This window comes from Corvus moneduloides, chromosome 3, assembly GCF_009650955.1.
Source record: "Corvus moneduloides isolate bCorMon1 chromosome 3, bCorMon1.pri, whole genome shotgun sequence".
Lineage (NCBI taxonomy): Eukaryota > Metazoa > Chordata > Aves > Passeriformes > Corvidae > Corvus > Corvus moneduloides.
In genome coordinates this window covers 16,520,303-16,548,289 of record NC_045478.1, presented here as the reverse complement: position 1 = coordinate 16,548,289, position 27,987 = coordinate 16,520,303, and the positions used below count along the sequence as shown (strand labels likewise).

The 27,987-nt window shown below is 37.9% G+C and overlaps 1 long non-coding RNA gene across 1 annotated transcript in view; it reads right to left on the bottom strand.

Annotated features, from left to right (window-relative positions):
• The window catches only part of LOC116441965, a 401,148-nt gene that overhangs the window by 134,584 nt on the left and 238,577 nt on the right, over positions 1-27,987 (bottom strand). The window lies entirely within an intron of this gene.

The window sequence follows — 27,987 nt, the reverse complement described above, 5'->3', positions numbered from 1 at the left end:
CAAAAGGTTTATGAAGATATAATTCTTTCATGAATTCCTGGAAATGCTATTTCTATTTAATGATATTAAAGAATGGCATTATCCCCTTCTGAGAAGTTGTGTATCTTTGGGAGATTGTGAAGGAAGCTGATCTATCTCTTCTGTAGATAAAAATACCTACGATCACTATACAGAGATGATGCTTCCTTTCTGTCACTAACCACACACAGTAATTTTCAAGGGTGTGGGGAAGTTTTGAAAGAGAGCAAGTAGAGCTTCAAGGTCCTAAACGAGCTGAGCACTGGGAATCTTTACCAGGACCAAGCAGAAAGAACCCATCCCTTCTCTTGATCCATGGAATCCCATTTGATTTGTGCTGTGATGGCTGATATCACTTGTGTTCTCCCAAAGCAAATGAGTGCATAAGAAATATAATTACTAGCAAGGAAACAGCACAAGGAAAGTCCCTAGGAGATTGATACAGTCATGTACCTTCTCTTATGTTACTCACTTCTTGGATGTAAATTCAGTAGTGGCAGTGGAACTTCTTGTCAAAAAGCATTAGCGAGCTGAGCAAGACTTTCGAAAAGAAAAATTAAATTTAGTGGCAACTACTTCTCTTTGTTCCTTTTTCTCTTATAAGCAACTTAAAACTGTACTTTTTCACTCATTATTTGGTTATTTTTAGGTTATTCTCAAGTAATTTTATAATAGAAAATAAAAACCCAGAGCAGCAGAACAGCACTTCATGTAATTACTGGCACGCTCTTCTTCAAACACTTATATTTCCTTGTCTTTCTGTGACAGAATTGCATTAGAAAAATTGATCTCCCTGAAGCTGTCTAAAAAAAATCGTATTTTTACCACCACAAATGTATGATTTCTTTAAGAACTATTTCTCATTTACTGGCCCTCCTCAGAAGTGTCAAACTGACATTTTTGGCTCCATCTATAACATGTAGGCTCATTTAGAAAGTAAGGGGTTATCCCACAGTCTGATAAGTTCAAAAAGCATTTGGACAATATTTTCAGGCATATGGTGTGATTCTTGTGGTGTCCTGGGCCTGAAGTTGGACTCGATGATTACTCTGACTTCCTTCCAATTAAGCAAATTCTATGATTCTATAGTGTGATCTTGAACCTGGTAGACATCATTAGCTTGTAAACTAAAATCATTCCAACAGTCCCTCTGGAGATTCAGCTTGCAATGTAATTGGTCCACAATTTGGTCTGTAATGCAGGAGACATACAGATTACCATTTTGTTTAAAAGAGGTGTGTATCTAATGATTGCTTCCCTAGGGCACCATACTTACATGAGACACTCTACACCTCAAGGGTTTGTTACCAGGATAATATTATGACACCAAAAAGGATTTCTTTGCTTACCACCATCCCTGCAATTCTTGACCACATATGGGTAGAGAAGGCTGTATTCAGTGTCCGTGTCCTGCTTTTCCATATAAATTCGTAACCACCTGAGCATTTCTCAAGACCACAGAGCCTAGAACCATATTTTGATAGAAAAAAAAGTACTGGAAAACTGAAAATGTTTCATTTATTCTCCAGAAGAGAAATTTAGAGCAGTTATTAGCAGAGGAAGTAACATTTTTGTTTCAATAATGGTCTGAAGAAATCATATAATGTCTTAAAAGAACTCAGTATGTTTTTGAGAAATATCAAGAGCTGAGAATATTTTAGACTGCTTTTCTCCTTTTCTTTTTTACTACTTCACACCTCCTTCCTTTGATATATAGAGTTTGTTTTTTATGAATACAAAAACAGGAATTTCATGCTGTGACCCAGATTTCTATCCTTTCACATACGTTCCCCTGTGCATCAAGTTTAAAAGCTAAAAAGACCCAGAGTTTTGCATGAAATTTGCAACTTTGATTTTTTCTTTTCAACTTTCTGATTTTTTTTGAAAATGAGTCATTTTGTAGCAAAGGAAAAAGTTGCATTTTAAAAATAAGGCCTCTATGGAAAAATGTTAAGAGAAATTCTGTGTTATAGACAAGGAAAACCAGCTACATATCTAATGTGAGAGAGATCTTTACTTTAGTGTCAGGCTCCTTAATTTCTCTAGGCTTTATTATGATGAAATTAAAAGCCCATTACACTCCAGTTGCACTGTTACAGAATAGACAGAGACTTTGAGACTGGGTTCAACAAGGTAAAAAGATTTAAAGCAAATTCAAGCTGTGATAGCAGATGAGGCAATAACTTAGCACAACAGAATATTTATAAACTGATTGCACAGAATGCCTTTTTCAACTGTCCTACACCTATGATTTTCCACTAGTAATCTTTCCTCTAGGCTGCTGTTGTGATTTCTTTCCTTCTACTTCATGTGTGACTGTACTCTTCATCTATCTTCTGAAACATGTCTTCCAGAAGATGCTAACCCACCTTGTTGGCAGTCAGTTGTTCACGACAGTTAAACAACTTTCCCCCATGAGCTCTGATTCTTAACAGACTTTTCAAAACAGGTACAAGGAATAGCAATTTTAATCCCATACATGAAGCTCCATGTGATCTTTTCTTAAAAGACACCAGATGCCTAAACATGGAATCAAATTTTACTTGAGGGGTCTCACAGCAGCAGTCTTATGTCTATCTCTATGTTTGGCTCAGAATGGGAACAGTGATGATTGAATTAAAAAATCTCAGGCATTCCTTCAAGAACTAGAGCCTGTATCTTCAACCAAGAAACAAAACAAATGAGATTTTCTTTTGATCAAGCCATAGCAATACCTTCTTTCCTTATTTTTAAGAACAGGGATTCTTCCGTGTTTAAAAAATAATAATCTCCTTCACTCAACACTTCCCTTTGGTTTTCTTTTAGAAAACAAACATCTTCTAGCTTTCTTTACAAATTGCATTTATAGAGAATAAATGGTTAGACTCTCATTATATGTCAGTTCTCCTAATTTCACTTGGACTATTTAATATTTTTTTAATTTGCAGAAAAGAAAGCAGGGTTTGAATCTGAGTCAAATGAGTCACATTGCCTCCAAGACAACTACTAAAGATTCTCTGCGGTTTATGAAGAATGTTAGAATTGGTATAAAAACTGGTCCTGGTCTATAACTTTACTAATTACCAGACTTTAGGTCTTTATTCAAATCAGATTCTCACAGTCACACAGTTCTGGCTTTAAGCTTAATCTCTGTTTGCCACAAATGTGCAGTGTCAATAAAACTGGTTTTTGTACTACACCCATATACTAAGATGATGAGCACATTGTAAGAATTTACACAAATAAATTTGCTTCTAAACTAGTTAGACTATTCTTTTTCCTTGGACAAAAGAATAAGTATAAAATAATTGTTTCTCAGAACTGGAAACCATACATTGCCAGAGTCCTGAATGCTGCAGAGCCATTAGTGAGAGAATGCCATAGCAGCATTCTGCTAGGAAAGAAATCTACATCCTGCTTGTTTGGGTAATAGTTCTTCCATTAGAGGCAATATTAGAATTTCAGCTTTTGATCTCTCCTTGTGGACCCCTTAAAATCCAAGCTGTGAAACAGCAGCTGATGCTTTACATACTATCACAACAGCCAGCAATATATGAAACCTGGAAATGGCATGCAAGGGAAATTAATGATGGGCTGTTAAGGGATATACAGTAACTCACGTTTGCATTACACAACATACAGCAAATTAAAGCTGCCTTTCCTTTGTTGTGCTGGTGATAGAGAAAATAAACATCAAGCAACAATGCAGAATGGCAATATCTGAGATCCCCTTTAATTTCTAGAGAGCCCAGAAAGAAAGGATATTTTTTTATCAGTAGTGCAGAACAAGCTCAGAAAGTTACACTGATCAGGAGACAGAAAATGAGCTCTGTGTCACCAACACTAGCCTGAGTAATAGCATATGGTACAGCAGATCCATAGCAGCAAAAGCCAGAGATAGATCCACTTATTTGTCAAATTAGCACTTATTTTTCAAATTAACAATTGCTAAAAGCACAACAATAACATTAGTGCATTTGTTTAATTTTTGTCTGAGTGGTTTTTTTTATATTTTTGCATATGCTTAGAAATAAGAAGCAATAAATTACTTTATTTTTTATTTCACAAGGACTATCTTGCATGTATTTTGTCTCAATGCAACTAAATCCATGTTGCTAAAGAACCAGGACATTGTAAGTACAATAAAAAAGGGTAAATTTGAGGGCTTAGTGTTTATTTTCTTAATATACCATGGGTTACATAGTGTTTCTGCTAAGAGTGGTATTTCAGGTTGTCTTTGCTAGTAAACATCCCGTGACTTCTGCTGAATATTTTGTTCTTAGGTGTTTTCAGGCTAAATAACAATTAGAGAAATTTTCTATGGATTCTTTAAAAAATGTGAGAGCATTTAAGTGATTTTGTCTTAGTGTACTGTCAATTTCTATTGCATTATCATATTTAATTAAATCAAGTTTGAATTAATCATAATTTTAATTAACAAAAATGTTAAAAAAAAAATCAGATGCATCTTCACCTAAATCCCAAATATAATTTGTAGCCTTTCTTCAAAGTAAATTAGTGTTTCTTGTTGGGGTGTTTCAAAGCCTTCCACACTGACTTCCCTTATCTTGCATTCACCTCATTTGATGCATAGTTAGACATTGGCGAATGTTCTCTCAAAGCAAACTCAGCCTCATTGAGGGAGTGATATAAATCAAGGAGCCTCAAACAGAAAGGGCTGATTATTAGAGTTCTTAATGCTATTATTATTACTATTTTTACAAGTGCTCAGTAAAAAGAGACGACAAGCTAAAACTCTTTATAAAGGTTGTTCTGCAGCAGCCATGAGACAAAAAAATGCTATAATTTTTTTCTGAACAATGGCACAGCATGACCACGAATGAAAAGTGCTTAAGGTCTGCCAAATGAGGTTTAAAAAATGTTACTATGCCACACCAGAACTTCTGTAAATCATTTTGAAGTCTAAATTAAGAGTAGGAGGAAGAGGATGGTGTGAGAGACTGAAATGTTAATGATTAATGGCTCAAACCATCAGCCATTTGCAAAAGCAGTGGTGCTTTGCTGAGGATGTGATAGGTAACAGCCCAGGTGCAGGGGGCGTTAGAGGATGACCACAACAAATCAACTTTTGTTTAGCAAGAACCTGGGTTTTGAGCCAGGTAAATGAAGAGGCCAATAAAAAGCAGATCCTGCGAGCTGGAATAGTACTTTTTATCATGCCAATGTCCTCTCTTGCACAACTGGCTCAGGTGTGAAAACTCTGCTCCAGGGGAGGTATCGAGACATTCAAACATAGTCCTGAAGGTGTTCATCCCTTCTGATGGGGCAAGACTGGCTCAGCTATGCTGACGTGAGAGGGAGCTGTCATGTCTTAGAAAGAGTCATAAACCATTACAGACCGACAAAAAACCCTCAGGCTCACTTCTGAAGCCTTCCACTAGAGGACTGCACCTGCTCCACAGTGTTACCTCATACAGTGGAAAATTCCCCCAGCCAGGGGAGGTACATGGGTGTTCCTACATAAACCTAAGCATATATGAAACCATTGAACTTTGTGTTTCATGGGCTTTCCCTCATCCCCAACAGATCAAGACTGCGACCATCCCTTCGATCAGCAGACACTGAAATTGCAGCAATCAGGTCTTGTTTCTGGATCAGCGGGCGGTAATACCACAGAATATGCTGAATTGGAAGGGACCCACAAGGATCATCATGTCCAGCTCCTGGCCCTGCACAGGACCATTCCCAAGAATCACACCATGTGCCCAAGAGTGTTGTCCAATTTCTTCTTGAGCTCTGTCAGTCTTGGTGCTGTGACCACTTCCCTGGGGAGCCTGTCCCAGTGCCCAGACACCTTCTGGGTGAAGAAACTTTTTCTGATATCCAAACTAAACCTCCTCTGACACAAATATCTTTCTTTTTAGCCTAAATATCTTATCCTTGCCTTCTCTTTCTTTCTCTCTTTCTTCTCCCATAGTCTCAAAATATATTGTAATCCAGACTAAAGAATTCCAGTCAATGCCTTACTAAGTGCCCGGATAAGTTAAAGTTGGCCACGTTTAAGTTTGCTACATTAAAAGTTCATTAAGTGGCTTACTTTGCCTGGATGTTGTTTTAAAATTTGCCAAGTACCTTATTCTACCTTAATGTTCTAAAATTTGTGAGTAAAATTTGTTATAGAACCTCCTGAGAATTTTGTTGTTTCTCTCATGCACCACCCAGAGTGAATCAAACAACCTTCCCCTAAACCTGCCAAGTGGACAGGGGCATAACAGATGGGACAGTTTTGTATCCATGTACATAAGCAAAGTTCTCTCCTGTCTGAATTCCTGTCTCATGACTTCACCTTGCTGGACAACACTGTTGATGGTAACACCTCACCCTCCAGCAATGTAAGCAGGACATTTAGGTTTGTAGCACCATGTAAAGAGTGCTATATACCAGTCAGTCCATAGCTGGCAGTCTAAGGTGTGGAGCATTAGGGGAGGAGGCTGGATCGCCATGTGCTGTCCCCTGCACTCATTCCCTAATTTCTCTATTTTGTCTCTCACCTGGCTGTTGGACACTAAGAGCATCCATATACCTCTTCCCTGTGGAGTTCCTGACAGACTTACCCAACGCAGCTGTAATTAAGCCAACCCTCAGAACTGAAACAATAAGGTCAGTTCATGGGGTGCCCTAAAGTCGATGATCCTGTTTGAGAGGCAGCTTTAATTACCTCATATTGTCACATTAATAAAGTTATACTACTTTCAGGTTCAAGAAAATACTCTCATTTCACCGCCTATCTCCTGTCCCATTTGTCCACAACACATGCTAAGGTTAGGGTTATTGACAGTAAGAACTGTCAATATTTTATACTCTCTGCAGCAGACGTTAATGCACCCAAGAAATTTTAGTGACTGAAACACTGTCTCATAAGATGGACAATAGCTGCAACAGATGGAAGAAAGGCAGGGTCTGAGAATATGAGGTTTGACTTCCTTGACAAAATTGGCAAATAAATACCTGTGTCTTTCTGTGGATCTATTTCTTCATGCGTGATTTCCCCTGTCCTTGTTCACAACCTCAGTCATAGCTGTGCTGGAAAAACTACCCTGAGAAACTTTGGTTATCATTTATTTTATGTTGCATTTATAATCTACCTATAATAGGGTATTTTCATAACTTAAATTTCATAGAAAGATTGAATATATATTTAAACTGTGTCTAAAGCTGTATGTTTAACACGTAAGCATCAATTCAATAAATCTGTCAGAATCCACACTTGACACTACTCCTGCATCAAAAAAATAAAGCTACCCTACTCTAAATGATATTCAAACAGACTAAATGATCCTTTTCCTGCTTCAGAGCAGGAATTCAGACCTTATTAGTTCAGGATGTCAAATTGCTGGCAAAGAGTACTTGGCTTGGCACAGTGTAAATCCTGTACTTAAATTGAATGTGATACCTTTTGACTGAAAACCTTCTGCCAATTTTTAAGGCATACACAACTGGGATTAAGAGACACTAATGGTGCATTACTTAAAGGTGTTACTAGTCACAAAAGAATAACAAAACTAGCAAACTATTTTAAAGCACTACAGATTGTCTGAGACATTAGGACATTGCAACAGATTTGTACTTAAGGATCCCAGAGTATGACCACTGTGCCTTATCTAGACATTTACCATGTAGTATAAATGGCTCCAAGCCATACCTTCACCTCCTTCTTCATGCAGTTTAGTCTTTGTCAATGCAGTGTCTTCTCCAGGAGCAGCACTAAACTCCCTACTCTTGCTAACTCCCCACTTAGACATTAGCATAAGCAAAAATTATCCAAACACCCTGTGCATGAGCATATACACATACACACATATTGCTGCACCAAGAACATTTACAGCCATATCCTGAATTGCTCAAAAAGTGTCAGCTAAGATTATTCTTAACCAAAACATAGAAAAAATGCTTAACTTTAGATTTCTACACTGCCAATAGTCTGCATAAAAACGAATCCTCTTAAAATCCATCAATTTGAGTTTCCCAAAAAATAAAGTAAAAAAATATAAAGACTAGACAAGGCAGAGTTTTGTTAGTCTCTAAAAGGGGGGAAATGATGCCATGAAGATTTTTTGCCTTTTCTTTTATACCCCTGCTATACCTTTTCTACAACTTTTGTATTCTTAGCGCTTTTTGCCTACATTCTTGGACTTGTTTGTCAAGCTAGGAGACTAAACATTTTAGAAGCTTCGTAGTTAGGGATCAGTGTGCCCCAGACCCCAAGGTCCTCTCCAGAACATGTTCTGTAAACTAAGATAGAACCATCCAGGGAAAGGTTCCTTGGGGAGGGGGGCTCACTTGAGCCTCTCATTGGGGAATCTTTGATAGATATGCTAATTAGTAAGACCTATAATGTTATACCAGATCTTTTGGAGTGGGCATTTTTGTGGGGTGCATTTCAGTGCATTTGACCTGGACGTGTGCATCTAAGGATCCTTAAAATAAATACCAAGGTAAAATCCCTTTTCCCCTTCTAACCGTGTTTGACTCTTGATTTTAAGACCAAGAAAAGGCATCACATAGCCAGTGGAAATAAGAAGGCATTTTTATGGTGCAGTTTATCCAATCTGGTGTAGATATCTGTGTAAGGATGAGATGAACTGCACTCCAGAAGTATCTAATAATTTTCATTGCTTACCGAAGAGCTAGCACGTGTAGGTGGTGAATAAAGTGAATCTCATGTTAAATTTCCTAGGATTTAGATATTTGTAACTGATACAAAGAATCCCACCTTTAATATCTTTGTCTTACATGCAAAGCTGCCAGGTGTTGCTCCTACCTGCATCTCTAACAATGCCTCCTACTCCACAAACACTTGTCCTAAGATTGGATTCCTATCTTTAATTATACCAAATATTATAAATCTCATATACTTCCATCCCCAGCTCCCTCCCTGCTTCAAGGGCCTCTTCCATCCTCTTTCACTAGGGCTTTTAGTTCCATACCCCATCATGTTGAGCTTTGCCTCAAAATCCTTGATAACAGGCAATTTTAGAAAGAATTTCTGTTTTCCTTGTGAAGAATATTAAACTATCTCAGCTACAATAACTTCTGCAGCTTCTCTTAATGTAGTATGAAGTAAATTTAAGTAAAGAGAGCCACAGCCAGGTCTATGCATCACTTCAGATGCTGAATAGGCCTTGTGCTGGCTCTGAGAAGCGAAGTTCACCCTTTGGGAGGAATTTCTCTCAAGTCAGAAAAGAACAGAAGGAAACTCTGTTCTCTCTCTCCATAGAACTATATTCCTCTTATAAACAAACTTTGAATGTGAGACGCTCTGTAATGCCAAGACTTCCAATTTTATCACAAGCCCAAACACAGTGGATTTCCCCCACACACCCCCATTAAATCCCAGCTTCTGGAGTCATGTAAATACCCAAGGAATTTCAGTTGTCTTATAAAAAACTTGCATTTCTGGCCCACACAGAGGCAGAGGAAACCCTGCAAATGTGACCCCATTGCACCCTAAACACTCAAAACCAGAAGGCAAATAAAAGAAGCCAAGTACATTCAGTTGTATGATTTTCAGGCCAATCTCATGATTATTTCAAGCCTGATTCAAGATTTTTGGATGGTTTGGGTTGGCAGCACCGAAGACTTCATTATAGTTTCAAAGACTATAAAAAGAAAAAAGTTTCCAAGCTGTATAATTATCAAAATGATGGAGAGTCTGAAATACAGCAGGAATGACAGGCACACTTGGGCCAGCATTTTCAAATGGGGCCTGATAGAGCATGCTTCAGCTATTTCATTGCCACATCCAGACACAGTGGACCTGATTAGCCTAAATATAGCTCTCACTGGAAATCAATTGGCTTAGGCAGGAGTTCAGTGACACAGGTCTTTTTCTTGACAACTGCCAGGGGTGAATTTCACCCTGAGAAAGTCAAACAAGAGGAGGGAAGGATTGCTGACCTTACTCAAACTGTCTTGAGAAAGTAGTTTGTACAATGCAGGACAGAGGTTTATTCTAAAACATGTGGAAGTGATTTATGGGTTCTATTGAAGCTTTCTGGTATTAAAGCATTGAAATAAGTGCTACTCCCATATTTAGGTTGTAATAAGGAATATATTATGATATTTCATCTTTAAAGAGGCTAGGCTCTAAGCTAGCTTCCTAAATTCCACTGTCCTTTTATTCTCCTTTTCTGTTCTCCTCCATTTCCTTGATTTTTCTTCTTAGTAGTCTAAGCTTTGGCTATAAGGCAGACTTCAGGAGTAAGGAAGAACATGCTCTGTATATTCTTACTTGGCAAAAGCTTTCTGTCCCTCCTCATGTTGAGTTTATTGCTCCCCAAGCAGTCCCACCGACATTAACAGGCATCTCCTAATGCCAGTGTGGCTATAATATGGAAGAAGAAAAGGAGGATGAAACAGGCAAAGAGAGCCAGGAGGTAATTTAAAGGATGTAATGAGACAAACAAAAACTTGTAATCTTTCCATGGGTTTTTCCATGGTGACTTATTCCTCCTTTCATTTAAGTCAGTGGGAAAATTCCAATTGATTTCAGCAGCAATAGACAATGTTTCATTCAGCTTATAATCATTATTATGATATTGAATTGTCATATTGTAATTTCCATCTGTAAAAGAATTTTTGCCTTTAAATTTAACTCTTAATTGAGTACAAAAAATTCTGCACTAGTGACTAAATTAACCATGGTGTTCATGCACTCCCTCAACTTCAGTCACACAAGCAGGTCCCCTTACTTTAAGGAAACTCACACACAAATCAGCCCTGTTCATCACCAAATTGGAACTTTTTTTGTTTGTTCAATACAGATATATGTGCAAAAACTATTCCCTCAGCCCCATCAGCTCTGCTTCCATGCAACACCAGAAAGCACAACCCTCAGCAAAATCGTTCTTGGTGGCAACACCAAGTGAACAGTTTGCATATCACCAGTGAGGGAAAAAAAATGGAAAGATGCAGGAGTTCACGACATTCCAGGGCCAGATATTTAACATCAGTTACTTAATACCATGTACAGAGGAAAGTCTCTTCACTTATTTATTTATTTTGGGGGAAGGAGGAGGGGGTGAGGGGCTCCTTCAGAAAACCTGCAGGCAGGAGGCCCCACATGGTGTGGGGAGAGGGGGTGATTTCACTTACAAGCATCCTGGTAGCTATTCTACCTTCTTGAAACATTTTCCTGACAGTCTTCAAAAGCAAAGTCCCAATTTGCATTTTTAATACTGAAATGTAATACGCTGTTACCGGGAGACACCCCTGAGTGTTATTACTTATCACTGGGCCATTATAAACAATCATGAAAGATTACAGTTGATCTGCCTGGCCAGATGCATTCTTGAAAACCCAGAAAGAGGGTTAAATGAGAACCAACATATGTAAAAGATTCACAATGCTATATTTCAAATAAAAAACATGTCAGGAGTGGAAAAAAAAAGCCAAAGAGCAGAGTGGTTAAAGAAAAACTGAAAGAAAAACACATAATTGCTTTTAGTCTGTCATTTCCCCCCACAGAGTAGTAAATAAGCTCTTTGATACATAAAAGCCGTTATCAAACAGTAACAAATTAGTTCTTCACCATCTGTGATCCACGCGAGGGGGGTGACAGTTATAGGCAAGATTTTAAAATATGAAATCAACTATTTATGAACTGGTTTCAGAGTCTTGCTGTCTACTTTGCCTCTTAAAACATGGCCACAAGAAAGAGATGGGTTTTCAAAGCTAACAGAAAACAGCCGTTGTGGTTCCACTCTTTAAATGATGCTAATTGCTGGCTGACATTTGTAAACAAGATGTTTCCTTTCCTACCATTGCCTACTATAGCTCAGCATCACTTTCAAGAACAATATCTCACATGAAAAAAAGAAATCATTACTCTAACCTTACCAAACCTTATTACTTTGAGCTTCTTTATGTTACACGATTGGCCCATTATTTCATGCTAGACCCACCACTTCAGAAATACTGCAACTTAGATCTGATTTCTCTCTTGCTTTGCTTTCCTGCTTTCCTTCTTGCCCTCCTTCTCACTTTCTCTCACACAGGCACAGTTTCTCACTTTCTTGCTTTCTGCCTGGCTTCTTTTCCCTTCTGTCTCACTCTCACTCCCCTCTCTCTCCTTCTCTTTTTCCTGCTTCTTTTTCTATCCTTTCCTTTTTTTTTTTTCTGAAAAAGCACATCCCTTTGGAACTGTATAGGTGAACAGATATTTCAGCTCCTAATTTTAATAAGGGAAGCACCAGATTTTTCATTATGTGAAAATTACTGTATATTAATGGACAAGTAACTCTACCTTAATTTAGGAGAAGGAAAAAACAACTCAAACCTGCTCATTCTTTACTGGTGCATCTAGCATTTCTCTTTTGCTTCATTCCGCTGTGCAGAAGGGGTGTTTTTCTGGAGCAAAAGCAATTAAATCCCAGAGAGATGGTGGTAATTTGTTTCTGCTTGGGAAGTGAGTGCTTTTGAAAAACGAGTTTGAATTGATCTAGGGTTTTTTCCATCTCTTCAATGGAAGAAAGAAAACAGAATTAAAAGCCTGAAATGTAAGGAGAGTCCATTACTTAGAAACTTCTGAGAATGGTTTAGTATTATTTTTTTGAAAACAATGTTTTTTCTTGCAGTTAGGGGCAACATGAAAAGGAAAAAATTGCATTAACATGCTGTGGATTGCTGTATTTCATGGGACAATCCAATGCCTTTCCAGTGTGTCATTTTTACTTTCAGTGAAATACAATGGACATTTCAGCAGGAATACAGGAGTGAAAAAGAATTGACCTTATTCCCACAATCCCCCGTCCATTGACTACAGTGCCAAGAGCTCCTTCATTTAGATTAAGAGGCTTTGACTGACAACAATATACTTCTCTGCTGTCATCATTTTCTTCCAAGACAATAAAATATGTACATGTGGTAAATAAAAAAGACTCTACAAAGAGACAAATGTAGATGCATCTGCTTAGGTCCTTGAACAGAGGAAGAAATAAACACTGGCTTGGGTGCCCTAGGGTAACTGATAATTCAATTATGTGAATTATATGAAATAAGCTGAATTTCTCACTACGATTTCAGCATCTGTAGTGGTATCTATATCACCAAATGTAAGCGTCTATAATGTACAATAAGCATAAGAGCTGCTTGCCTAAACCCAGTGGAAGCAGATTTATCGCATGATAACACATCAGTATGACTTGCATCTGCGACTCAGAGAGATAGGCAAACGAGCAGCAAGTTCGTAGAAAAAGAAAGATGCTTCTACAACTATTCAACCCAAATAAAAATATGTACTAAATGCAGTAGATAAACTGTCCTGTGTTTTTCTTTCATTAGAGGGGAGTGTGGACTCAGTCCTCAAATTCAAGTGTGGATGTCCAGCATTCAGTGAAATGAATTCTCACCCTACAGTCTTAAAGTGGTGTTAGGCAGAGTCTAACTGACCTCATCTATAGAAGTAGTGGCCAACAATTTTCAATTCCAGCATTTTTAAAAGTAAAAATTGAAGAATTCCTTTCATTAAATGCACAATCGCTTTGCTGAGTTATGAAAAATGTTCAGTCTACATTGCTATCATCAAAGTCTTGGTAGCACCAGTAGTATGGTAACATCAGCATTAAAATGTAACTCTTTCAATACCATTCTGATAATTTAAATGATTTTAGATAGCAACATTTTGTTGTTATGACATAATTCATCTAAGGGATCAATATATTTCTGAGATGATAATATTTTGCCATCAAGATGCAATTTAAATTCACTGCATACCTTGTTAGGATAGTTATGACTCAGAAATGAAAGGGCTTGGTAGGTTGCAATCTCAGCTGGAAGCAATTTGTACTGGTAATTTCAGTGCTCCTGGTATTTATAATGATGCTTCTGAAAAAGATACAGCATGCTTTATACTTGCAACATTGGAAAAAAAATCACATTTTCCATTTTTTCTCCACTTTCAAGAGCTATCTGAGATTTCTCTCACTGATTCCTCCAGTACCATTCTCCGTTTCTGCAATACATGACTGTGACTCTACTGAGGCAGTAATGATTTTTGCCGGCTTCCAGCTGATCCTGTTTGGTCTCAGGTGGCCTGGCTACCAGCCTGGACAGCACTTTTCTATGTCTGTCATAACATTTCTGTTTCTTTTGCCTTTCAGCTGGATTTGGAAATTTGGTATTTGCTCAAGTTTAACTCTTGTGAAAAGAACAGCTAATTAACATCTGTTCAGGAGTATGCACTCAGTTCTTGTCATATTTAGCAACGTAAAGGACAATTTTTCATTTCTGCTTTCAGTTTCCTTGAATATATAAAGCCAGTAAAGAGCTTAAATAAGTGCCTAATTTCAGCATGAGAATAGCTGCAGTAGCTTCAATACTTTCAGTTATTTTCTTGCTTTAAAAACCCTTTGCTGTTTAAAAAAGCTAGTATCTGTGGCTTCCCATGCAGAGCAGTTTTCATTGTTTCATTCTGCTAATAACTAAATCTTCCTTAGAGAAAGGTATCCCATAATAAGGCACTTTGCTCAATACTACTGTTCTTAGTGTCTCAATAGTTTTAAAAGAATTTGAGGAATAAAACCAGACCAGAGTTGCTCTATTAGGTAATGTAGCCCATTTTCTATACACTGATCTATATTGGATGTCTTGTATATTGTACTTTCATATAAATGATTACCATTCTAACTCTTGTGCTAGTACTGAAACTGTACACAGAATTTTTTATATGCTTCTGAATGAAAGAAATCCTTTTCAAAAGTGTTGATTCTGCCACTACTTTTTTTTTTTTTAGTGTTTTTGATTTGTTTTGGTTTGTTTAGTTGCTTGGATTTTTTTACAGAAATAAATGTACATCTTTATTTGATAACTTGGTTTTGATGAAAACAAAGAGACCAGGAGTCTTCATAAGTGCTTTGTCATAGCAGACAGTAAATTAAGCCTCTTCAATGGTTGAAACTATTTGCCTTTGATTCTCCTTTGTGAGCATGACATCCTTGGGAGAGAGCAGAAATATCGATCATCTTATTAATATAGATTTCCTTGGAAAGGACTTAAGCCCCAGTCTGTTTCTTCGGGCAGATAATGTACAGTCAGTATATATGAGCGGTTCTAGAAGCCCCTTCACTCTCACAGGCTGTTCTATACCAAGGAACAGAACAGAAAACCACTTTTTGGGAGCACAAATGGATGCTTCATCAAGTGCTTTAAGATTTAATCAGGGTGCCAAGCTGAAGCAGGATCATCACTGATGAGAACATATTGAAACTCCTTAATTAATCTGTTTTCTGAACCACATGCAGATTGTTATCTGTGAATACGTGATCTGATACAATAACTAAATATATCTTCCAAGAAGCAAGTAATGTCCTAAAAGTTTTGAAGTAAGCAATCACAATAAGTAATGACAATATGTTTATGTCAGTGCTAGTGATGGATTACCAAGTTATTGCTGATACATACCAGGCTGGATTTAGTTCTCATCACTGCAAGATTATAGAACTGGACTGGTTTAATTCAGTGTCCACAAGGATTCTCAGATACTGTTTTTGTAGTGCTGATGAACAGTCAGTTTGTACTGGTGCACAGTATTTGGCTTTTTCCCAAATGCAGGACTTAATGCTTGTTTTTGTTGAACTTCCTGAGGTTTCTGTTCTTGGAGCCTGTTTGTCTGCATGGACCATCTCAGTCCTGTCCTCCAGTTATCAGTCTCACTTCCCTGGCCTGGTGTTGCCCTCACACATGCTATCTGTATGAAGACTTTACCAGCCCTTCTATCAAACACAAAGTGACATTAGCCTTTAAGCTCCCTCAACACGCTCATTTGCATCCTGCCAGGTCCTGTGGGCTTGTATATGTGTGTGATGAGCTCACCTAAGTATCCCTAAGGTCCCTCTCTAAAGCTTCAAAGTGTTTCTATCCTCCACAAATTTTGTTACTTGTTGTGCAGACTCAAGAGGCCCAAGGAAGGACCTTTTCTGTGAAGGCTCTGAGCACCTCATTCATTTCCCTGCCCTCATGAGTTTGCCTGCACTATTCACTAGCAGCTCTACATCTGCCCAAGTGTTTCCTTCACCGATAGGAAGCTCTGTAGAGGCCATTCATGTTGACCTTTGCATCCCTCACCAGTTTCCATTTAGCCAAGTTCTGCCTTTCCTAACTGTCCCAAAGTGTTTGGGTGACGCTGTATTCCTCTTTAGTTGTTCTTCTCCATTTTCCACCTCTTCAAGTCTGCTTTTAAATTCAGTTTAAGTTCCCCATTCAGTCAAGCTGGTTTATTTTACAGCAGGGTGGATTGTTCTTGTGTTTCGAGGAAATTGTATATAGGTCATCAAGCTTTTAACAGCTCCTTTGCTCTTCAAGGCATCCTCACAGGATCCCACTCATCTTCAAAGATCAGTTATTTCATTTTATAACTTAATCTCTTCAAAATGTGAGGCTTAGCAGTTCAGTAGCCAAAATTTCTTGAGCTAGTTAACTTACAGCCTGTTCTGAGATATCTGGCATGTTTTCAGGGTAAATAAATGAGCTGCATAGATATCCCAGCGGGGAACTGTATTTTTCCTTAGTCTTCTCCATCATCTAGAGTAACTTCTCAGTGTCTCATAATTGCTTTAAAATTCTGACAATTTTGAAGCTCTGCTATGTGAATTTTATATTTAACATTCTTGCATCAAAAAAACAGAGAATTGTTTTCTACACTGCTAACAGAATCTGCATGTGTTTATTAATTCCTTTCAATTTAGCATTTCATGTGGCAGTTGCAGATTTTCTGTTTCAGCATTAGAAGTTGAATTCCACATGGAGATAAAGGCAAAATACTATAAACAAACTTCGGCTGCCTTATGATCTGTTTGGACACTAGAGTTTTTCTCCTTCCATACGTACAGATAGAAATTAACCACTTACAAGCATCAGGATATTCTTTCCAGCCCTTCTTAACTGTCTTTCCAGGCGGTCAAGTGCTGTCCTTGTCTAAATGTCTCAAAAATCTCTTCCAAAGTTTTGACCCAGTGAGTTGGTGAATTCTGGATTCAGGCCACATTATACAATCACCGCTTAATCCCTTTCGCCTCCAGATACACTTTTTCTGTCAAGTGAACTATCTTGGTTCAAAAAACAGTATTGCATGTGTTTGCCAAAACACCTGTTTAGCCTAGATATGCCTTATTTCAGCTACTCCCCAAAACACAAACTGTAACCATTTAAAATCCAAATACTAAAAGTGCAGTAAGACTGCATTTGATTTGACTGGGACCTAAAGCTGCATAAAAAAAGCTAAGCCATGCAGGTCATGTTCAGATAGGTACTTAAACAAGGTGATTATGTTTATTTCACTGTGCTTCTTGCAATGTTTGCCATTCTTTGCCTAGGAAATGATGTAAATGCCATAAGGCAGACAAATATCACAGTGTGATAAACAGCCAATGTTTATGATCATTTCCTTTCTTTGAAAAGTTATTTGTTTCTTTCTCAGAAAAAAAACATGCAGTAATGATCCAAAACAGTGTAATCTTGTTCTACCACAAATGTTGAATTCTGAAGTGTGTTTTAAGGGCCCAATCTAATCATAGATCTTTGTGTATACACATGACAAGTCTTTTTCCAATATTCTTGTAAATATATTTCTTAAATTTCTTCAGTTTGCAGTCTGTATTTTCTTTAAGCCAATATAAAGTGTGCTACACACAAGCAATTCTTAGAAATTATGCAATCAAACAATCCATTACATGATACCAATACAGATTTGTCCCATAAATAGATCTCTTTATCGGCTGTAAGAGGGTAAATTCTAAAGTTTTCACATTTGTGTTCGGTTCAGAAGAGCACCGGTCAGCTCGGATGCTTATCTGAATATTTTTTATTTGAAAATTTAACTGTAAATCTTAAAAGAATCTAAATACTTCCTACTCTAAATCAAACCTGAAATATCTTGGGCACTGTCTTTGTTGTGGCATTTGGGTACTTGCTTTTCTAGTCTCAGACAGAAACCAGAAGTGCAGAAGTTATAAAAACTAGAATGGGAAAATGTTAACATTGTAGAACACTGGAAAATGTATGACTGTTTGGAGGTCTGAGGTACATAGTTTAGGGTATTTGCCATTTATCTCTAAAAGAAATATTCAATATTCTATTTCAGAGAATTATGATCCTCCGTGAAGTGTATTACACAATATATTTTAAAATAAATACATTTATATATAGTTATAAGCTGTTTGTAGAGCAGGAGTCCATTATAGCTGCATTATATTTATTTTTATTATATTTTCAATCATGAAATTATGTGAGTCAACAAAAGATTAATTCACTGATACCAATGACAATTACTCTGTAGAAAGGAGGAAGACAGAAGAAGCATTGTGAGAGAATAATCTGCCTCTAGAAAGGTTTTTAGCTTCCCAGATTTGAATTTGTTGAACAATGGCAAGGTGCTGTAGATCTTGAAGTCTGATCCTTGTCTGTATTTGGTGGACAAATCTGAGTGCCTGGTCCTACCAGATTAGCCAAACAGCACTTGTCATGGATGGGAGAAAGTGTTAACCAAATAGCTGATAAAAAGAGCAAGTGTAGGTCTTACCGAAGCACTGCTGTTTGTTCATATAGAGTTAAGAAGGAAGCTTACCCAGAAGCACACGTATTGAAGAACGTCATGGCTCCAGACAAAATATTTCCCTGGTTTCCCAACACCATATACCCATACATACATAAACACATGCTTAAGACATTAACCCTTCTAGTATGAGGGGAAAAAAAAGGCCAAATCAAAAATTTTTAAGTGAAAAGTTATATTTATAAAGAACTTTTACTGAAGAATATAGGGAGAAAGATACAACTGCAATTAAAATATATATTAACCAACACAGCAAGCTCAGTGTTTGTGTCCTCTGATGTTTCATAAATATAAGACTGCTCTTACTACAGTCATGTTGTCATTTACCACTTTATCATTGGGAAACAGGACTTTTGACATACTAGTGGATCAAAGAGTTTCTTTTAAAACTACTGGCTTAATTAAAGGAAATATTAATATTTATATTGTAATGAAATAAATTATGAAAAATTATTATTCATTCATGCATATACTGCCAAATGACCCTGGGTAAAAGTCCAGTGATAAAAGTCCTAAAGTATCAATTCTTAGAGCTTCCCAATTCTCTTAAAAAATAATTTTATATGTCTAATGTTCATCAGCTGTTTGTAAATTCAATACCTAGGTCTTTGCAAAGACTTTCTGAATTTTTGCCACATCAGGCCCTCCTTGAATCAAATTCAATTTTTAAAAAATATTTTATTTATTATTTTGTCTTTCAAATCAGTGATCAAAATGCTCAATTCTTCATCTATGCTGTCTGTACTGTAGTCTATAGGCCCACTGCTGCCCTCTGCTTCTGAGCAAATCCCATCCCTTGGCCCCAACTGGAGTAGTATTTTGGAGGCTTAGTAGGAGCTAAAAAATCCTTGGAGAACATGTCTGGGGGGGGGGGACATCAAGAAAAACAGTGATGTACTTTAACATCTCGAAACTAAATTTTGAGAGGAATGTTGTCCTCTAGGTACCATAGAGAAATGAAGAATGGGAAAAGAAAGAAAGAGAGAGAAAGAGAGAAAGAGAAAAAGAGAGAGAAAGCAAGAAAGCAAGAAAGCAAGAAAAGCAAGAATGCAAGAAAGAAAGAAAGAAAGAAAAAGAATTGTTTTTCTTAGGAAATTCTTTTTCTGAAAAGTTGCTGACCAGCCAAGGCCACACTTGTGCCTCTCAGTCTATCACTCAGTTGAAAAACGCATGAACATAGGGAGAGCAGTGCATTGACAGTGCCATGACAGCACTGCTGTCCTCTGTGCCTTCACAGAGGCTCTATCTGTGCATTAGCAGCAGTTCAGGATCCATTGCTACGGATTAGGATGAGCAAGAGTTCCACCACAAGCATGGATATGGCTCCCCATGCTCACCGAGCCTTGACCTGCAGCCCTACCTGCCAGTTCTACATGTGGATTCTCTGGTCAGAAACCTCTTTCCTGTTTTTCAGCCGCACTCCAGTCCCAGTGATAAGAGGAAACAGGCACAAAGTGAAACATGGGAGGTGTTGTCTGAACACAAAGACACATCTTTTTATTGGGAGAGTGACTGAGCACTGGAACAGGTTGTCCAGACACTTTGTGGAATGGCCATCCCAGGAGATATTCAGAAGCTGTATAGACATGGTCCTGGGAAACAAGCTGTAGGTCCAGGTCACTAAATGACCTCCTGAAGTTTCTTCCAAACTCAACTATTCTGTGATCCTATGATTCTGTGTGTGACATGATCCTTCCTTGTGCCTTCTTCCAGCACAGAGCGATAATATGTGCTGGACACACACCAGACCCAAGAGTTAAGAAGTCCTGTGAAGTCATTTACAGCCAGACCATTAGTCTCCTTTTTTCTGAGGCAACTGAAGCCCATTTCTGTCGCTAACTAAACTCTACTGACAAGGCTTTTACCCTCTACCTTCTTAGAAGAAAGGTCAGGTTTTAGGGTATTTTGTGCTATGAGACTCAAACAACTAACAAGGTATTCTTTAGCCTAGATAAACTTTGAGGTTAATATTGCATTCAGCCTAATGATCATTGCACTTAAGATTTGACATATCTTTCTTACCCTAACAGGAATAAGAACAGTTTTGAAAAAACAACTTCATTGTCCTCCAGTTGGCCAAATTTTTGTCATCAAGAGTTTTTACATATACAAAAGAGAGAAAGTACATAATATTGATTCTCACTTGCTGTTGCAAGAATACTTTCCAAACCAGGAAATTTTCTCAGTAGTCAGCATTTCCACCTCTTTCTCTTCTATATTTGAAAGGCCTTCTGTGAGGTATGACACTTTCATCTTTTTAAAGATAAAACAAAAGATTTCATCCCTTGCTCATTTCCTCTCCTCCCTGTAAATCTGCTGGTTTTTAAAAGTTTTAAGTGTCGGTATTATCTTTTTCTGTAAGAGTCTAAGAGACATTAACAGTTGATTCATTTCTGGACAAATTCTAGAAACCATGAAGAGCTCATTGTACTCAATAAGTAAAATAATAATAGATGTAGTAGAATTTCAAATGAAAAATTCCGCTAAGGGTTCAGGTGTCAACATTACTGTAACATGTCCTCTATTACTTGCTTGTGTTTTGCATATATTGAAGGGTTTAGATATTTTTTAAATTGTTAAAATTTTCTACAAACATAGCAAAACCTGTGGATGATGTAAATGGAGATGTTTTGTATTTAGTTACTGAGGAAAGTCAAAATTGAACTAGGTAATTATGTCCAGATTGTTTGTTCTTTATTTTCATGATCATTCTTCATGCAGCATATTTACTACCTTTTTCAGCTCAGAGCCTTGAGTGAACATATGTTAGACAGTAATTCATTTCTAAAGCATTTATATCTTTGTAATAATTGACATGCTATTTCAACAAAGAATTTCTACCACATGTATTTTTCTTCTATCAGAATATCTACAGTTTAAGGAGTCACATCTGAGTAAAGAAATGCAATGTAAATGTCTCTCTTATCATTTAAACTAAAAATGCTGTGGGTTCATTTTGGCTTTCAAGTTACAAAAGTACATTTTCAGTCCCTACAGCAGCATCCAGATGCATGTAAATATTAAAATAAGGCCTCCCTCATGATTTGAATCATCATTAAATTTCATGAATTTTTATATATATATATATTTTAATAATATTGGGGTAGAAACACTATATCACCTTTTAATTCATAATAAACTAATATTTTTCCCATCTGAATTAAATTACATTAGGTAATTATTTAATTAGAGAGCAAGAACTCTGGACCAGGACCCTTTATCTTGTAAAGGAAAGAAAATCCTAAGGGAAAACTGTACACAGTAAAGTGTTGGGTTGGTTGAAAAGTACTGAATTTCAAATGTTTTTGATAGAAAGTAAGACTTTTCAATCTATACAATGACCGAAAAAAAATCCATTTTTCACAGAGCTATCAGCTGGTCTGCAGGTTAGAGCTAACCCAGCAGTATGTGCATCATACTGTAGATACTAAATCTTCGCGGCAGAAATCTTTGTGATAGGATTTATTGTTCTTGAGCAATACATCCCACAATGCTCTTTGACACTGGAGTTTATTTAATAGGATCAGTCCCAGATTCTTTCTTCCAGACTCTCCTATTTCATTGCTCACAGTGGGTTCTTAGAAGTTCATTTTCTTGCATGTGACTTCTTCATAAATATGAGACAGAAAGGTCTTATTTTATTTGCCATCTGTTTATACTCGTTCAGTGTTCCTTTTCTACATTAACTTCCACATCTGGTTCCACACTTTCCATAGCAGGCCAAAAGTATGGCCACATCCACTATCTTCACCACCCCCTCTCCATTTCAAGAATTTATGCACAGTAAAAATTGCCCAGAGTAACAGTGTAATTTGAAGTCTTTGGGGAATTTCATTCCTTTTGGGTGCTTTGACTTCAAGCTTCTTTCCATTTTTGCCAGACGGAGGAAAAATCGGGAATATATGATTACTTCTAGGAGTTACCATACAAATATTGTCCCTTCGAGTGTGCAGTGAGTGCCAAGTGCCATGTGCTGTCCACTGTGGGGGTATGTTTAAACGCAGAGTGATTTGCCCACAGATAAGTGAATGAGATCTCTGACTCGCTCCATGTAATTTCTGAGAATAAACAGTTTTTACACGGCTATGATTTCCTACTCTTGTTAGCTGAGCCAGATTTGCAATGGTGGCCTAGAAATAAGCGTGCCTCCTACACCGAGACCATCAAGTTAGAAAGTCACTGTTTCCTTCTCCCACCATTCATTGTAATTGTTTTGGATTCTTTTACTTTGATGAAATGAAGCCACTAAAAGTTTTTCAATCTGACTGCTCATGGCTATTCTTTTCAAAGCTCTCAGTTTTGTCAAAATTTTATTCTAATCCTTTTTTCCTGAAAGCTAAAAGTGACAGGCCCCTCCCACTGACCTCTGCCCTTGTGTGCCTCACCCCAGAGCTGTTCATAGGTGCTGCTCATGTGAAAAAAATACACAGAAATTTGAAGCGGAGGTTAGGATGTCAGGACAAAGTCTTTGATGGAATAACTCGACTGAGGGTGGTCAGCTGCATCAGCAAAACACCTGAGACTCTGAGCATATTCTTTGTCCACTCACTTTGTGTCCCTGGAATGCTTTCCAAGCATTTGAGAGCTGCAGACATATTACCTGAGCTCACTTTTCAAAGACACACCACAGAGGTTCCAGTGTTGTAACTGAGCAGCTCCACCACAAGGGTTACTCCTGATGAAATGTTACTTACTATTTTCTGGTGTAGGCTTTTAATTTTAGTAGTTTCATGCCACCTCTACTTCTATAGAATAATTTTAACTCAATTTTTTTTTAGCCAGCCTTTTTCTGGAAAGTAGAAAGGCAATCAAGGTAACTTCTCATTGCTACTCAAAATAAACAGTCTATACTTTCTAGCAGTTTCTCACTGTTTCTTTCATTCCTTAGTGATTTCTAAACTTCTCAGTTTTCTTTTTAATGCCAAAACAGATTGCCAGACTCTGGGGCATTAATTGCACCCTAGGTGCCAATCATTTTAAAAAAACCTGCCCACAGATGTTGCAATGAGTGTTGCAAAGTTCCTTCAGTACTTCAGAAATGTTGGCCTTTTTTCAGAATCAAGCAAAAAAATCTGACCATGGGATCTTTTGAAAAACTTACCTTCACACATTGCAAAGTATATGTTCACCTCCCTGGGAAGATTTTGAGATATGTTGCATATACATGTATATGTGTGTGTGTGTGTGTGTATACATACATATATATATATATATATATATATATATATATATATATGATCTTCTAACGCCTCCATTCAATGTGTGTTCAAAAAGCACAGCATGTTTCTTACTTCTCTGAGTTTATCATAGGACAAGGGGGAGGAAAATAAAGAGTCAAAATTTGGTGCTTTCAAGAGAAAAGAACATTTGTGACATTGTGGAAACAGGAAGAAAGGAAATCCTCCTTCATTCACTCAAAGGTAAAATAGCTATTTTTGATCTTGAGAGCTTCTAATACTTAGAATCATAGAAAAATAATTTCTGTGCTAGAAAAGGAATGAATTCTATGATTCTATGATAAAATTATTTAGATTGAGAAAGATTCTTAAGGTCAATGAGTCCAATCATTCACCACAAACAGTGTACCCAAAAGCCATATCCACATGTTTTTCAAATGCTTCCAGGGATGGTGATTCCACCACTTCCCTGGGTACCTTGTTCCAATGGCTAACCATGTTTTCAGCAAAGAAATTTTCCTAATACCCAGTCTAAACCTCTGTGGAACCTCAGGCCATTTCCTCTTGTCCTGTCACTTTTTGGGAGAAGAGATCAATCCCCACCGGGCTACATTCAAGCAGTTGTAGAGAGTGATAAGGTCCTCCCTGTGCCTCCTTTGCTCCAGGCTAAACAACCCCAGCTTGTTCAGCTTCTTCTCATAGGACTTTCCCTCATTGCCACTAGCAAAAACAATAGACAGAAAAAGACAATGAGAATGAGCAGATTTATAGCTCTACATCCACAGAGCCCTCAAAGCCAAGCCCCAGTTAGTCATGTTACCTGTGATGCTATTAACACCATCTCCAGTGACCTGATGAATACAGATGGCTGAGTGAAAAGATCAATTTCAAATAGATCCCGCTTTGTTTTCTGTTGGCAGCCAATTATTTTCTACCCTAGTCTGGCAGTGTTTTCAGTAATAAAAAACCTATCTTAGGGAATGAGTGTTTCTCAGCATTTCACAATAATTTGAGATCTTTATCACAATTAAGTTTTGTGAACTGAATCATATTCCTTCAGTAAGTTCTACGTGATATTATACTAATTACAGTAATACAGATATAATTTTTTAAAAAATACTTTTAAACTATTCTTCTTTTATTTTCTGTAATTTTTTGAGTACCTTCTTAACACACCCAAGTGGAACTATCATAGAAATCCATGGAAATATTGTGATGATATGATGTATGGTAAAAACATGCTCAAGCAATTTCTGGGTATTACATTTTTGTAAACTAATCTCTTGTATCATAAAGGGAGCAATTTTTACCTTTTTATACAGGAAAATATTACATCCAAGATCTATGATGTAAGAGCTGAATTAAGTTTTCTCTTTTATGGATGATCCAAATAGCTTTGTTTTGTGAGTTTCTCCAAATCAATGTGTTTGAAAGGAAAATTCAAATCTAATGTACCATTCTTTTGTAGACTTGATAATGTTTGGCCCTCAGCTTTGAAAACAACACTGTTTTGTTGGAAAAAAAATGTTTTCAGAAGTGATACTTTTAAAGTGATATTGAGACACCTCAAAAACACTTGGCATTATCTAAGCTCTGCTCCAATTGAAGTCAAAAGATATATTAACACCGCCTCCAACATGCGCCAAATAGAGCAAGCAAGTCTCACTTTTCTAAATTTTATTCAGAGTTTATGAGATTAAAAAAGTACTTTTGAAAAAAGAAAAACAAATACTGCCTGGTCTGCCAACTGCTCTGCAGACTGAGTAAAGTAGGATTATTTCTGACTTTTGCCACATCACCAATACCAAAATACTTTGCAAGCACTTTTTCAAATCATTGCTGATTTTATGCAGCCCCATTACACTGAAGAAGATGTAGAACTTTTAGTGATGATGACAGAATCTATCCAGCAACTAAAATGAAGCTTTAACATCACTTTGTTGATGCGAAAAAGAGTAGAGTATCTCACACACACCTTTAACAAAACCGTGTGCGTTCCCATTTAAGCAGATTAGCTCCAGGTATTCAGAGAAGAGATAATGTTTACTGATAAAAGTCTGATGGTAGAAATTTGTCTGTTATTTCTCTCTGCGAGCAGAATTCTTCTTAACAATAGGAGGACCTGCTTACACATCACGGAATGAAACAGAGGCACACATCATCTTGTATTTATAAATATTTGCTCATTGTTTTCAGAGCAACAGTACTATACTTAAGAGTGTGTTATAAGGGCCATACTTATGTGCCAATCCACGTAAGATTTAAAGTGTTACCTTCCTCTCACCAGCAGTCTGAGCATTTAGCTCAAGCTGTGCGTACCTCCTTGTGTCAAAGGCCCAAAACTGTATTGTGCAACTTTTCTACCAGACTCTAGAAGTGGGCATCATGTTAATATATGATCATCTTTGTATGGGTTATGTCTTTTTCATTAATGATTCTCTGAACAGAGTCAATACCCACCAGCTCCAACACAGATCCACCAAGGCCAAACCTATCAGCGAGGATGGTGGCACCTCTGGGATAATGTAGTTAACAGCAGCCGGAGAAAGGAGTGAGAAGATGTGAGACAAACAGCCCTGCGGACATCAAGGTTCGTGAAGGAGGAGGAAGAGCAGTTGCTCCAGGCACCAGAGCAGAGATTCCCCTGCAGCCCTTGGTGAGGCAGCTGTGCCCCTCATGTCCCCATAGAGGTTCATAGAGGAGCAGACATCCACCTGCAGCCTGTGCAGGACCCCACACCAGAGCAGGGGAATGCCCAAAAGAGGCTGTGACTCTGTGGGAAGCCCACACTGGAGCAGGGTCCTGGCAGGACCTGTGTCCCTTTGGAGAGAAAAGCCCACACTACAGCAGGTTTGCCCAGTAGAGATCCCATGGGGGAACCACACTGGGGCAGCCTGCTCCTAAAGGACTGCACCACATGGAAGGGACTCACACTGGAGCAGTTCATGAAGAACTGTAGCCCATGAGAAGAACTCATGTTGAAGCATTTTGTAGAGAATTGTCTCCTGTGGGAGGACCCCATGTTGGAGCAGGAAAAGAGTGTGAGGAGTCGCCCCGCTGAGGAGGAAGGAGTGTCAGAGATAATGTGTGACAAAGCGACCACAGTCCCCATTCCTCTACCTCCTGTGCCACTGGGATGCAGGAGGTAGAGAAAATCATAAGTTAACCCTGGGAAGAAAGGAGGGGTGTGAAGCATTCACTACAACATTTGTATTCCAGAGCAAGCCCTACTTCTCAGGAAATGGAAGTGAACACAGAAGTAAAGAATAAATCTTTTGTTTTCCTTAGCTTCTGTGCATGCCCTTTACTTCTGGTTTATTAAACTGCCTTTATCTTGACCCACAAGTTTTTTCATCGTTTTTTCTCGCCCCATCCTCATGCTGCTAAGGAGGGAAGCGATAGAGCAGCTTGGTGTATACCTGGCATCCAGCCAAGGTCAACCAACCACAACATACTAATATTTTGATTAGATAGTTCCTACTCTTTGGGACTGAGTCATTTTTCAATGAGTGATGAAAAGAAAATCCTATCATACAGTTTTAAAGAATCATTAATGAAGTATTGCATAATTCTTATCCTCAAACACACACAAGCTACCTCACACATTACAGAAATTTAAGTGTTATGAGACACAATTTTGTCACAGCAAACTTTTTAACTATATTTTTTTCCATGACACAATTTCTAAGCTTATTTTAGTCCCTTTCTTCAGGTAAACAGTAGTACTCAGAAAATATTACACCACTTTCTAGTTTTCAAGTCCAAGAGGTAGAAGCACAGAATTTTAATTAGGAGAAGAGGAGGGGAAAAAAAACAAATCAAAAGAGTTTTTTAAGAGTTTAGAGCATACTTCCTCATGTACCAGGAGATTATTCTGTCCCTTGCATATTTGATGCAGCCTCCTGCCATATCAGACAAAGGTACTGCTCTCAACTGAATCCTGTGGAGCTGAAGTGTAGCTCAGATACACAGATAATGCTGAATTTTATGAGATCCAGGGATTTTCTTCCCCCTCTTCTCCCGTTGTGTGTGCCAGTGGTCTCCTGCTTCCTGTCTCCAGCTGATAGTAGTGGGATGGTGGAGGGTCAGGGAGAAGGGGAGGGGGTGGCTGGGGGCGGGGGGCTGGCAGTGTCTGACAACTGAAACAGATGATGCCGCACACCACCTATGTAAACAGAAATAGGCGCTGGGGCTGATGGAGCACAGAGATATGACCCTGCCCATAGAGCCGCTGAGTCTAGACTC